The 14,980-nt window shown below is 36.9% G+C and overlaps 1 long non-coding RNA gene across 1 annotated transcript; it reads right to left on the bottom strand.

Annotated features, from left to right (window-relative positions):
• Positions 1–325: 325 nt before the first annotated feature.
• LOC145671941 (uncharacterized) lies at positions 326–14,634 on the bottom strand. The gene is made up of 2 exons (XR_014128590.1): positions 14,565–14,634; positions 326–472 (listed from the first exon to the last, which is right to left on the bottom strand). It is a non-coding gene; the product is annotated as an uncharacterized LOC145671941 (long non-coding RNA).
• Positions 14,635–14,980: the final 346 nt, after the last annotated feature.

Here is a 14,980-nt window from a genome sequence, read left to right as displayed (position 1 = left end):
ATTAGTCTTCGGGGATGGCCTCCTCCGCCCCTTAGCCATCCCCTCTCCTCTCCAAAGGAAGAAACAGAAATTTAGAAGTTGTGGTTCCAAACGATGTTATAAATTTAAGATAATTGTTCTCTTCTACATATAAGCTGTTAGGGGCGTATATAATCCATTGTGTGTGTAGAAAATTAGTCTTCGGGGATGGCCTCCTCCGCCCCTTAGCCATCCCCTCTCCTCTCCAAAGGAAGAAACAGAAATTTAGAAGTTGTGGTTCCAAACGATGTTATAAATTTAAGATAATTGTTCTCTTCTACATATAAGCTGTTAGGGGCGTATATAATCCATTGTGTGTGTAGAAAATTAGTCTTCGGGGATGGCCTCCTCCGCCCCTTAGCCATCCCCTCTCCTCTCCAAAGGAAGCAACAGAAATTTAGAAGTTGTGGTTCCAAACGATATTATAAATTTAAAAGTAAGTCCTTCGAAATCTCTGTGTAAAATAAATTTAATTAATGAGTATTGACCGTGCTAATTACTACTTGCAACATTAAATATAAATATTTATTATGGTCTACAACGTGTATTTAAGCGTAAAAGATATATTAAATATGAAACATTTAATATTATAGTTTAAAATTAGGGATGGTACCAAGACCGAGACGGACTTTTATATACCCAGACGAGACCGAGACCGAGACCGAGACGGAGTTTTACATACCGAGACGAGACCCAGACGAGACCTTGGTCAGTCTCGAAAGTCTCGGTCTCGTCTCGAATATTGACAGCTATTTTGCCTTTACTCAAAATTTGTTTCGTTGCTGTGTGAGATAATATAGGAACGCTTGACTGATGTACAGTGGCGTATTTAGGGGGTAGGTGTTGGGCTCAAGCCCCTCTCGAATTAAATTTGTTATCATTTTTTCGCATTGTACGTACTACACAAATGTTTCTTACTCGTTCCTCAAGCCTCTCCCGAAACAAAATCCACTGCTGTTGTATATAATCTCTGTCTGTCTGTCTGTCTGTCTGTCTGTCTCTCTGTCTGCAATATCACTAGATAAACAAACAGTGTTGCCAACGCAAAATAAAGTTGTATTTTCTCAAATTGCACTATATAAGATATTACCTAATTCTAATTTAGATATTAAATAAAACCACAATGCCACATACATTATTCATTGTAACAAAGGACAATACAATATCACCAACATCAAGATTTTGGAGATCTCTAATAACACAAATGGCATAGACGGTACAAAGCGTATCATTTGTATGTTAGCGTCAAAGGAAGGATCAAAGTTACAAGAAATGAGAAATTCAACTTTTTCTAAAGACTTTACTTCTAGAACGTGCTGACATATCACGTCTCATCATGTAGATGCTTCCAAAAGACTTAAGTGATCATGTCATTTACAACAATTGTTATTTCAAACCGTTTCAGAGATAGCAAACACATGGATAGTAATTATTATGCTGCTTAAAATAACGTATTTGTGTTAAATTTTTATAATGATTGTTGCTTTAGTTTGCTTCTATAACATTACAACAATAGTTTGTGGTGGTTTTAATTACAAGTCGCAGTTCCATTATTTTAAGTAGTGTTGCCAACTTAAATAAATTGCTAAATATTATTCTAAATATTGTGCAAATAACGTAGCTAAACTACAAAACATTTTTAAATTACTCGTAATTTGTTTTATGGTGCAAGAATCTTTTCAAAAGACGATGTTTTTCGTAGTCTTTATAATGTTAATGTCAAAGTTTTGGTTCCAGCAATACATGTAAATGCAAATTGTAACTGCAATTAAATGTAACTGATAACTTTTCAGTAACCCCCTAAGTTGTTTCCCTAAGCCTTAATCCTGATGTACACAAAACCATGGTTAATTAAAAGTTCTAATTACACCCTAGTTACATTTCACTTGTTTTAGTTTGACCACCAACCACCTCAAACTCGATCCATACCATATAGCTATATGCAATTATTCAAGGACTTACAGTTAGTAATAAATATTATGTTGATTTTTTGTTTGTTTTGTTTTAGTTTAACGTCCCACGATTATGCTAGGGTGTCTAAAGAAAACGTGGAGCTAACGATTATAATGGAATCCGAACACTTCGATCGTTCAACTGTACCCTCACCGGAAATCGAATTCGGGACCACGCGAACCGAAGGGAAGCGTGCTAGCCACTAGACCAAATGAAGGTCCTCACATTGTGTTGATTTAAATCATTGAGTCAGTGTTGTCAGATTCGAAGATCAAAAACTAGCGTGTCTGTACTCCAAAAGTTGCGGATTTGAACTATTTGTAGGCCAAATATATACCGTAGAAATGAATTATTTGGCAACTAATGACTGGTACTAATGAAATGATTTTTAACATGGACTGGAAAATGTGCTGGATATGTTGCAAGAAATTATGATCGATGAACAAAAACAATTCTAGACAGGATACCACGAGATAAAAACAGTCTAAAAAACGTCCTTGTACAAGAAGGTTTGACGAAATCAAGAACAACTGGGGAGTATGATTATGGTTATGATTCTATTATATCTGGACCTCAGAGATAATCCAAACCAAGTCATAATTTCGTAATTTTACAGAAGAAAAACCGGTTCCTTAAGTAAGACCTATAGTACTGTTTTTCAAACTATACTATTTAGTTACAAAGTAATAGGATGCTTTTAGACTTACATTATTACACCTCTAGAAAGAACATAGTCTATTATAAAAGTTTTGTTAACTCAATTTCGACCAAAAAGTGACTTAGCATAATATATATATATATATATATATATATATATATATATATATATATATATATATATATATATATATATATATATATATATATATATATATATATATATATATGTGTGTGTGTGTGTATGTGTGTGTGTGTGTGTGTGTGTGTGTGTGTGTGTTTAACCTTTACTAGGTAAGGTAGGGCAAAAACAGATCTAAAATTTAACGAAATTCGTACAGCGAAAAAAATATTTTTGATTCTTCATATTGCAGCAAAACTACAAAAATTAGTAGAAAAGAAAACTAGAAAGTTAAGAATCACTTGTTTTGCCGGGACAGAAAAAATAGATACATATAGCTCGAATTACTTATCTACTTATATAATACAGTATGTGATCAAAAGTATCCGTACACGTGGCTGAAAATGACTTACAAGTTCGTGGCGCCCTCCATCGGTACTGCTGGAATTTAATATGGTGTTGGCACATCCTTAGCCTTGATGATAGCTTCCACTTTCGCAGGCATACTTTCAATCAGGTGCTGGAAGGTTTCTTGGGGAATGGCAGCCCATTCTTCACGTAGTTCTGAACTGAGGAGAGATATCGATGTAGGTCGGTCAGGCCTGGCATGAAGTCGGCGTTCCAAAACATCCCAAAGGAGTTCTATAGGATTCAAATCAGGACTCTGTGCAGGCCAGTCCATTACAGGGGTGTTATGGTCGTGTAACCAGTCCGCCACAGGCCGTGCAGTATGAACAGGTGCTCGATCGTGTTGAAAGATGCAATCGCCATCCCCGAATTGCTCTTCAACAGTGGGAATCAAGAAGGTGCTTAAAACATCAATGTAGGTATGTGCTGTGAGAGTTCCACGCAAAACAACAAGGGGTGCAAGCCTTCTCCGAGAAAAACATGACCACACCATAACACCACCACCTCCGAATTTTACTGTTGGGACTACACACGCTGACAGATGACGTTCACCGGACATTCGCCATACTCACACCCTGCCATCGGATCGCCACATTGTGTACCGTGATTCGTCACTCCACACAACGTTTTTCGACTGTTCAATCGTCCAATGCTTACGCTCCTTACACCAAGCGAGGCGTCGTTTGGTATTTACCTGCGTGATGTGTGGGTTATGAGCAGCCGCTCGAGCATGGAATCCAAGTTTTCTCACCTCACGCCTAACTGTCATAGTATTTCGAGTGGATCCTGATGCAGTTTGGAATTCCTGTGTGATGGTCTGGATATATGTCTGCCTATTACACTTTACATTCAACTGTCGGCGATCTCTGTCAGTCAACAGAAGAGGTCGGCCTGTACGCTTTTGTGCTGTACGTGTCCCTTCACGTTTTCACTTCACTATCACATCAAACGCAGTGGACCTAGGGATGTTTAGGTAGGAGTGTGGAAATCTCGCGTGCAGACTTCTGTCACAAGTGACACCCAATCACCTGACCTCGCTCGAAGTCCGTGAGTTCCGCGGAGCGCCCCATTCTGCTTTCTCACGATGTCTAATGACTACTGAGGTCGCTGATAATGAATACTTGGCAATAGGTGGCAGCACAATGCACCTAATATGTTTCGCAAGTAATTTTCAATCAATATAAAATTTCAACATAATGAACGCAGGATTAGTTTTCTCGAATAAAGCTCACATGCACCGCTGGGAGCTCAGGAATAAGCTTAATCTATGTTACGGCACTGGGTATATGATTATGTAATACATTACGACCTTATGAACTTGTATAAGAAACAGAATGTACTTAAAGTGAGACGCGAACTATACGAAATATCGGACTTTGAATCTAATTTGTTTGGTGATCCAACCCGAGACCACAGATAGCAAAGATGAGTGCCGTAGCTCCCACCACAAGGTTAAGGAAGTTCCTGTTTTAAAGTGCCAATTAAACACTGAGATGTGAAACGGTAATAAAGCAATCATCAATTTGAAACAACATATATTGTAGTAATAATTTACTCTATTTGTTAAGATAATGAATATTATATTCTGTTTTTAAAATGACAGTCAAAGCAGAATGTATTGGATAATAACTGAGAAATTGTAAAATTTCAATTTCGGTACGATTAAATACGTTCGTGATGCTATGTGTTGCGTTTTCCGTTAGGAGGTACTGAACAATTCTGATTCAAAGGAAGGAAATAAACTACTGTATAGTACTGGAGCTAATTTAATATAGTTTACTTGTATAGGCAGTACTGAAGCTCTAATTTGAGACAAAGTCTATTGCTGAAAGTGAAATATGGGTTACTAGTAGGGTTTTACCCCAGGTATGTTATACCCACTGATGATTGAACCTGGAACACACACATGGAAAGCATTAGCGTTAGCAAATTAGCTACGAAGAGGTACATTATACCGTAATTCTAAGTCAAGAATGAAGGCAAAAAATAAGCGGAAACGACATACTGCACGATAATAATATTTTCACAATTTTAATTTCACACTATTTATTTCGAGACTTTCGAGACGAGACTCGAGACGAGACCGAGACTTGGCCTTCGAGACCGAGACCGAGATCGAGACAAGCATCTGTTGACCGAGACGAGACCGAGACCGAGACTGCGATTTTTCACTCGAGACGAGATCGAGACCGAGACCACTACTTATCAACCGAGACGAGACCGAGACTGTATAAAGTCTCGTCTCATCTCGTTTCGATACTATCCCTATTTAAAATGTTTCAAATGATAATGTGTCTTTTTGTGAGCAGTTTGGTATTGAGTCTTATCTTTGTTGTTCTTCGTTCCAAGCAGAGATCTCGAGAGGATTTTGTCCAAGGTAGTGAGGAGAAGACTAAAGGCTAACAAGGGACGTATGTGAACCGTGACAGCTAGATATTTATAGAAGTTGGTCTCCTTACTAATTGTGGATCTCTAATTATCGTGGTGATAGTCAGTCGGTGCGGAAATGCCTTGTTTACCCTCTACGTATAATACATATACCAATTAGTGACTGGGTGAGGCTGTGCCGAGTTATACCCAAAAAACGCCGGAGAAAAGGCAGAAAATTAAAATTGTGTGCAAGAAACCTGATATCTACGGGAGGAGGACAAGTGTCCAAGATTACAGGAGTACTGTCACACAAGCAGTGTTGCAATCACAATACAAACTTATAGTTTTTTTAAAAATGGAATGTATAACATTATATGACATTAAAATAATTGGCATGAAACGTGAAAGAAAATAAGCAAAACGTGGGCTCTCAGTGTTGCCAAATAAGGGAAATATGACGCTGTAAAAAGAAACGAATAAATCTTTAACAACAACAAGACTGCAAGAGGAGAGCATGCAGAGCATCCGCTGACTAACGGGCTTGATATGCCATATCGAGTATGCCACTAGGGCGAGAAATATACATATTTTGACATACTATTTACGGCTTTTCTGTTGTATGTATTGGTGTATTATGTTAAAGTATTTTGAGCCTTATATTACTGGTAACCTGAATGCAGTGCGTTTTATCTTCATCGTTGTCTCACATGCTAATATTTCCTATACTCTCGAGTGACACATATTATAGATTATTAATCTTTGCGAATCGATTCTGATGTACTTCTTTGTCCTAGCGGAAGGCTATTTGAAGGGTTTTTATTGCTCATGCGTACGCTTGGAATACGCAGAACATGTATTTAAATGTAGATGGCTAATCATAATGAGCTGCAAACGCGAAAGTAATAAAAACGCACAGAAAACGTCGGATCGAGAGTTAGTCCTAGGCTAGTCGAGAAAGCGTTACCCCCTGTAGCGAACGCGGCCAAAGTGGCTATTCAGTAATTTTACTTTCACCAGATGTGTAAATCATACTTTGAGCCAGTCAGGGTTTCCAGGTCTTTTTGCCAGGTCCAGGTGTGTAATGGCAGAGTTCCAATACTCTGCACAAACCATCTTCCAAGCAGCTGTTTCTTGCTACAATCCCTTTGCCTGGCAACACGTCTTTCCTTTTTTCCCTTCCTTTTGAAATCTTTTAAACAGCAGGCGGTCTATTGTTCGGACCCGCACCAAATACGCTCGAGATGACGTTTTCTCAGCGATTTTATTGCTTTCGCGTTTATGATTAGCCATCTACATTTAAATACATGGTCAGCGTATTACAAGAGTACGCATGAGTAATAAATACGCTTTGCGATCGCCTCAAATAGCCGGGTACTTAATGTTCTTTCTTGGTGCGTTTGTAACAATAGACCGCCTGCTGGTTAAAAGATGTCTAAAGGAAGGAAGAAAAGGGAAAAGCGTGTTGCCAGGCAAGGGGATTTTAACAAGAAACAGCTGCTTGGAAGATACTATGTGCAGAGTACTGGAATTCTGTTAATATAGACCTGGGCCTGGGAAAAAAGACCTGGAATTCCTGAATGGCTCACAGTATGATTTAAAACTCTGGCGAAAGTAAAATGACCAAGTAGCCACATAGGTCGCGTTCGCTGTGGGGGGTAACGCACCAGAAACTCATCCTCGAATATCCTAACCGATAGACTAAATACTTTTCGTGCTACAGCTTTTCTGTACTCTTTTCAGGCGCTAAGCCGTCGTTTCTGTGGTTTTAGAAGGTATGCAGGATTTTATGCAATGTTGCAATCCCAAGACAGTTCGTTTGATAGCTCTCGGGAACGGTTCGAGATATCGTTTCCACACAAACGCCATTGGAGTTGCTGCGCTACAGGAACACTTTATGTTCACATTTCCACATTATGTCATATGAGACTTCTTCTTTCTACGGCTACTGCAACATGCGTTCTTTTTGGGTGAATTCTGTATCAAACACGTTACTCACTGGAGGCTGTACATGCTGTAGTTTAGTCTCTACTGTACATTTGTTTCTTCTACATTTGTTGTTATACATTTGTTCGTCTCATTGTACGGACCCCATAATTTCTCAACTTTACAGCCTCATATAAACAAGGCATTTCCGCACCAAGTGACTATCACCACGATGATTAGCGATCCACAATTAGTCAGGGTACCATTTTTCATAAATATCTAGCTATCACGATTGGCAACCGTCCCTTGTAAGAGACAAGCACAGTCTCGAATACACACACACCATACACCAGATACACACACACACAAACACTTCGATTCACACTATTAAGTAATTCTTCATGTACAACATTAAGTATTTATGCTCACTGCATCGCTTTATTAACTACAGTAAAGTACTCGTAACAGTGTCGTGTAAGCAAATTTAACGTGTTTTGATATGTACAGTAAAGCTCGGATTATCTGCAGAATTGGGTGGCAAGGGCACCGCGGAGAGCGAAAATCGGGGATAACCCTAAAAAAAATATTAAAAATTAGGTGCAAACACAAAAAATATTTCAGCATAAAAAAGCTGTTTTATTGTACAGAAACTAATAAAAGTTTTAAAATACTTTTGCTCTACGTCTAAAATAATAATAATAATAATAATAATAATAATAATAATAATAATAATAATAATAATAATAATAAGAAGAAGAAGAAGAAGAAGAAGAAGAAGAAGAAGAAGAAATCAATATTGTACTGTAAACATGTCGGTAGTTCTAGATCTTCGCACGGTAGAGCGTATTATTATTTTCCCAGTTATTCACTTGGATTATTATTATTATTATTATTATTATTATTATTATTATTATTATTATTATTATTATTATTATTATTATTATTTTGATGCTCGTAATTAACCCTTTAGGGGTCGCCAGGGTCTCACACTCCGTAGTGAATATGGATGCGCACGAGACAAGATTTGAGACTGTATCTTCTCGAAAATCTGCTGTAAAAGTGATGTCTCGACTCGAAAAATATATATTTTTCTATTGGAAGAGCTGTATCTCGAATTTTCTCAGGAAAATTCTGTCTCGACTCGTCTCGTGCGCATCCCTATTAGTGAGCAATGAATGTAATTTGCTTCCACGCAAATAACTTTTCCCAATTCCTGTTTTCATACCTCACAACAATCAGCTTCTGCTTATCAGAATAAAATTGAGCTTCGAAACGTGCACTATTGTTGGAAATATGGATTTTTAACGATTCAATTTATTTTTGTTTTAGAACTTGCATGTGGAGTGTCAGTCCGCAGCGACTACTTATGAGAAATAATTGAGCGCACTGCAGTAGGGTTAAAAATAAATTTTTCGCGGCACTAGCGGATAATCGGGGCTTTACTGTATTTCTAAGACCCCCTCTTCGACAGTCCTGGGGTGGGTAATTTTCCCCTCTTGCTTCAACTTAAGGACGGTCGCCTTACCAGACCCGTATTTATACGTATATTGTGCGCCTCTGTACTCTAACTAATTTGTCGCTCTCCTACGCCGAAAACGACCTATATTAGAGTTGAATTCACAGTTTTTGTGGTCGCTGAGATGAATAGTGACAGTTTTAAAACAATTCAACTTCAAGGTCATACTCCACTCCCCAGGGAGGGACGAGATTTTAATAGTAATCGAAACGACAGATATTAGATATTGAATTCATAGCTTTCGAGGTCCTGAGTTGAGCGGTGCCGGTATCAGTTTTCATGATATTCAAGTTCATCGTCATCCCTTGGGGTGGGGGTGGGAGAGGATGACTTTTTAAAAATAATCAGATAAGCTAGCTAATTAGTAACTACTGTAATTAGAGCGAATTAAACACATGAACATATTTTCTTGCGCTTGCGCGGGACTTTGCGGGTAGCTAGTTTTAAATATTACTTTATCGTGATTAAAAAAAAAAAAAAAAAAAAAACCTTCCTAAATTCTGCCGCCCTGTGCTCAAATATGGGTCTGAGCCTTACCAGCTTAATTGTCTGTTTGTGGCTCTTATTCGCATAGAATTATTATTCAAAAATTAGTATAGTATGGCTGAACTTGGTTTGGAGTAGACAATTGCCATATAACATCCTAAGATTTCAAAATATTTCCTGTATCCCAAGAACATTGTACCAAGAACCGTTTTTTTTTTTATTATTTTTTAAATTTAGATGTAATAGAACCCCACGACAGATTTTCGCTGTGAATTTTACAGTGTTCCATTTGAAATATACATAGAGAAAAACGCATATGATATTTATATGCCTTTTATTTTCGATAAAACCATCGTAATTCTTATATCTTCAGTATTTAGTTGGATTTTTTTAACTTTTTATTTTATTTATTTATTTATTTATTTTTGCAAAATTATTTAAACCACAATAACTCCTAAACACTGCACTGTATTGTACCAAAGGTTATTTAAGGTGTTTTCGACTTATTGTACAGGCTAATACAGGATGGAAATAGCATATTCGCGGGAGGTAAATAACATAAAATCTTCAGTTTAATCCAAGCATGTTGTAAAATAGAGGATTTGCCCATAGATATCTTCTTCATATGAACTCACTGAAGCCAAAAAATAACCGAACATCGTCTGAACCGGCATGTCTGATTGGCTACTCTCGCTTCCGCCATGATTGTTGGCTAGAAACATTGCGATCTTAGTGGCGCGCAGCGGGCATAGTAGGTGTGGCGAAACTGTGAAGTATGGTTTAACGATTTTGTTCCATGGGCAGATCCTCTATTTTATAACATCCTTGGTTTAATCTTCCACACTTATGCCCTGCAGGTTAAATGAAACGGATGCGGCAGCAATATGCACCGTGACAAAATGTATCGACATTCCAGACTATATCGAACTACACATGCGAACACTCGTTACTGTATAACATTTTAAAATTCTTGTACAGATATTCGTGATATGGCTGTACGACCCATACGCGCACAAGATATTTGTCCCCTCGGTCAATCACATTTCGAGGACTTTGGTGTTCTTGATGTCAGTGTGTTCGTTTGTCCTCGAGTCACCAAATGCATAAACGCTATTAAAGAGTACGGGTACCAATTTAGTGGAAGGATAATCCGCACTCAGGGGCGGCTTTAGGATTTTAATTTTGTGTAGGCTTTCTCCTGCTCCCTTGCTTATGGATACATATACACATTTGATTGATTAATAACAGTACGAAATTAAGTGGTTGATGCTAATATCTTATTTGTTAAATAATTGCCATTAATATAAATAGGGGAAAATATATTTACTCTTTATTGTATCTTTTAGTATTTATATATTTTTCAAAATTTTTGGGTGGTCCCGTGTCTACCCTGCCTACTTGCTAAAGCCGCCACTGATCCGCACATAATTTTCCTGCTGTGAAAGGAGAAAACATGCTGGTTATCAAATCATGTTCACAGACTGTCATACTTTATCTTTCGAACACACGTTTACTACGAAATTGCGGCTTTCTCTTGTTTCTTCATTTACTGTTAACAGCGGCCGTGATAGGTTAGGAAGATGTTGAGTACATCTGTGCCCCTAATCATGTCACTGCCCTTCAGTGGTAAAGAATTCTGTGCATGTTGAGTAGATCTAATGGCTTCTTCCTAGTGTTTCATTTTTATTGGCCAATAGTGTAGCTGGTGACGTATAATTAAAATCTTTGCATATCGTAAATAGAAGAATAATTTCCAAAATTGACATAATGTAAACATTTTGTTTGCTTGGTCTGCTACTGTAGCCTTTACATATATTGATATTGTGTTATTATTATTATTATTACTAATAATAATTCTTTAAGTATTTAACTTTTACACTAACAATTCAAATAAACATTTAGTTCATTCTTTATAGTAACAATAACTAACTAACTAACTCTATGGCCTAAGGAACCCGGAGGTTCAATGCTGCGTTCACAAAAGCTCTTCTCCACTGACTTCTATCCTTGGCTAACTGCATCCAGTTTCTACTTTGTATTCGAATCTCTGCGAGATCCATCTTAATATTGTCCTCCCATCTGCGCCTAGATCTGCCTAATGGTCGTTTTCCGATTGGTCTTCCAGTCAAGACTTTGAAAGCGTTTCTACTTTCTTCCATTCTAGCTACATCACCTGCTTACCTAAGCCTCCTAGACTTGACGACCCTAACAATACAAATATTATTGTGAAAACATGAAACTATGACTGAATGAAACTGAAAACATGAAACTCAATCTTAATACTTTTCAATATCTGAAACTATAGGCGGCGCCAGGGTTTTGGTAATGTGGGTGCAGGCTAGGATGGAACAACACATCCTAACAGTGTTACCAGAATGTTCTGCACTATTGAGCCTTAAGATCTCAAAAATAATCCCTAAGTTTTACTCAAAAATAAAGAAAAGCACGGTATGATAGCAAGTAACTTATGAGAAACTTAAGAAGTCACTCAAATATACCCAAACATAGGAAACAAGAAATATACAAAATAGAAAGGATTATTGTAGGAAATCTGAAAATCGAAGTTAATGTGGGTGCAGCTGCACCCACTGTGGCGCTACCTATGTCTGAAACAAAATTACGTAAACTTAAGCCTGGTCCAGATTAACGGCTAGGTTGGGTAGGCTTGAGCCTGGGCAGCATATCTCCCCCTTTTCATATATTACGAAATAAATTAACTTATTGTAATAGAAACATCCCATGATTATTTTCTGCATTACGGATTACAATACGCTTTTCCATTCTCGACTGATCCTGCCACATAAAACGTGTATGGAACAATGCTTTTTCATCAATATATTAATTTCACTTCGTACGCAGCAAAATCAGCTTCGAAACTACTTGTAGAAATTACATGGACGAAGGAGTAAGGAAGTTGGACAATTTTGATTTGGAAGGAATTTCGTAGCACAAAGATGCATTTAGCTTCCATCAATAGAATGTAGAAAATATAGGTGAAAGGTTTTCTTACAAAGGGGGAATGTATGTAGTATTCGTTGATTTAGAAAAGGCTTTTAACTGCTTGAAGAAGGTCAGAAAGATGCTTGGGATGAAATGAAATATCAGACTCGGTCGGAAGAAACTTACATATAAACCAACCACTAAAAGTTGGAACACAAGAAACGATATAGGACAGTGAAATTAGAATAGGTATTCGACAGAAGTTTTTTTCTTTTAATGACGTTTACTATCTAAAAGAATAGGGGAGAAGAGTTTGATTAGGGAACAGATTTAATTTTTCTACGAACTAGAAGTGATAGTCTGTTTGCTGCTGTTGTTGCGGATCTGAATCGAAAATTAACATGGCTTCAGAGAAGATAAAGAAAAATTGTGAAAATAATTTGAGATAAAAATAAATACGAAAAAGATGAAAGCGATAGTGGCTGGGATGATTGACACTGTGACAATTAATACTTACAGAAATTTGAGCAGAGAAAATAGAACAGGTGACTAATTTAAATGCCTAGGTTTATTATTAACGAAAATATGAAATGTAAACAAATAAATAGAAAGCATTATTGCAGTGTGCGGAGCAGAAACGTGAACATCACACGACAACATGCGAAAAAGATTATCAAAATGCTGTAATTTAGTTCTCGGAAATTTGAACATTGAAAAGATGGAAAATTTAGTTGATTAGGACGATAAACCAATAAAAAGCATTAGGAATAATAGGAGTAACATAATATAACGTAAAATAATTATAAAAGATGTTAGGACATTGATGGAAAAGAATGACGTGGTAGAAGGTATCATAGAAGATAAACAAGGAAGGTAGAGAAATATAAAATTAATAGGCGAGTTAATGGTGTAATTCCTACCTCAAGACGAAGATCCCTAAGGATTGTAGTGTTTAGTCTAAATATGTAGCAAGTGATTAGAGAAAATTATGACTAATTGTACTATTAGAGGTAGAAGCCATCCCACTACTTCTTAATTCATTTAGCTTTCCATTTACCTCACGATTTTGACCTAAATTTAGTTTGCAAATTTAATCAACAACATTCTTTGTAGTCTCAATTCTTACATGCCAGACCCCATGTTCAGTAGCCTCTGCCTTCTTGATGTTCTTCACGCTTCTCAGAGAAGACTCCTAAGTTGGGGACCACTGGTCTATTGTGATTTTATAACGTTAAGTTCCGAAGCACCTAGACCCGGATTAGCGTAGAGTGGCAATTTGGGTCCCCCTCCCGTTCCTTATATGTTAAATAAATTAATTTATTGTACGAGAAATTTCTCATGTGGACGAGTATGCATTAGACTCTGCAAATTATGATATTCTGCTTTCCCTTTTCGAGATCAAAATCTAAAATTTCCTTAATGTATTGGAGCAAAATGATCAACAGAAACATCACATTCAAATTAGGTAAGTTTAACTTATTACATTATTTTTCTCGGCTGGGGGCGACGGAGAAGGGGCGGTTCCAGAAATGTAGCCTAAGGTGCCAGTGTATTAATCCAGGCCTGTGAGCACCCACGGAATAAATTCAAAGTATGCGCCTATGGTGAGAAAACTATCCTTCCTATAAGTCCCTGGCACTCAGCGTTGCCAGATCGGAAAGCAAAAAAAAAAAAAAAAAAAAAAAAAACTGTCTTTATTAAAGCATCTGGATTTATGCAAAGATTATTTATATTTACCTCAGCTTTCTACTACTTCCTCAACACTATTTAATAAATAATGCCGAAACAGAACTAATAAAATTATTTCTTCTTGTAGCAGATTTCAATAACATACGCAGAAATCTATGGCTGTACGCTATATACAATAATACAAAACTTGGAAATAATATAAAAAAACCTAGATCATATCTTTTTTTATTTGTTTATTTGTTTTCCGTATTGCCGCATTGCTTTGAATAATCTGTAGAGCTGGCAACGCTGCATGACGCTTCTCGAAAAACAGCAGTGGTCTGATCAGAAATTGTTAACATACTATACAAACTACCAAGAAAGGGTAAATCAAAGTTCTTATTTTTACGTAAAGCTTCCTTCTATATAGTAATGTAAAATAAAGATTACTATTACCATAAATCAAAACTTAGTTTTCATAAAAATGCACGCTAACTACCTTACCTTCTTGTAGACGTTTACGATGATACTTTTTTATTTAACGAACTGTCTCAAGGAAACCATTCAATTGTTACTAGATTCAAAACAATACTTCATGTGAATTCTGGATTGTTTAATATAGATTTATGTAACTAATACATTTTAAACTGATAAAGTTCTAGTTAACGATTATGTTTTAATTAGTATAACACAACCAGTTAACGAGTGCGGGCGGCCGATTTTGAAACTAAAATGCAAGCAGTAGTGTTTCTAACCGGACTACTTGTAATCAATCTATCACAGTTCTGTAATCAATCTATCACAGTTCTTTCTGTCTTGTTCGTAATAAACCACTTCACGCATATGCTCAAGTCAGGGGCGGAGCGATCGGGGTCTTGAGTAAGAAAATTCTTTTGCATTGACATCATATTCGGATGTAC

This window comes from Thermobia domestica, chromosome 15, assembly GCF_964235325.1.
Source record: "Thermobia domestica chromosome 15, izTheDome1.hap1.1, whole genome shotgun sequence".
NCBI lineage: Eukaryota > Metazoa > Arthropoda > Insecta > Zygentoma > Lepismatidae > Thermobia > Thermobia domestica.
The sequence above is the reverse complement of the archived record's forward strand: the minus strand, read 5'-3'. Positions and strand labels throughout refer to the sequence as shown.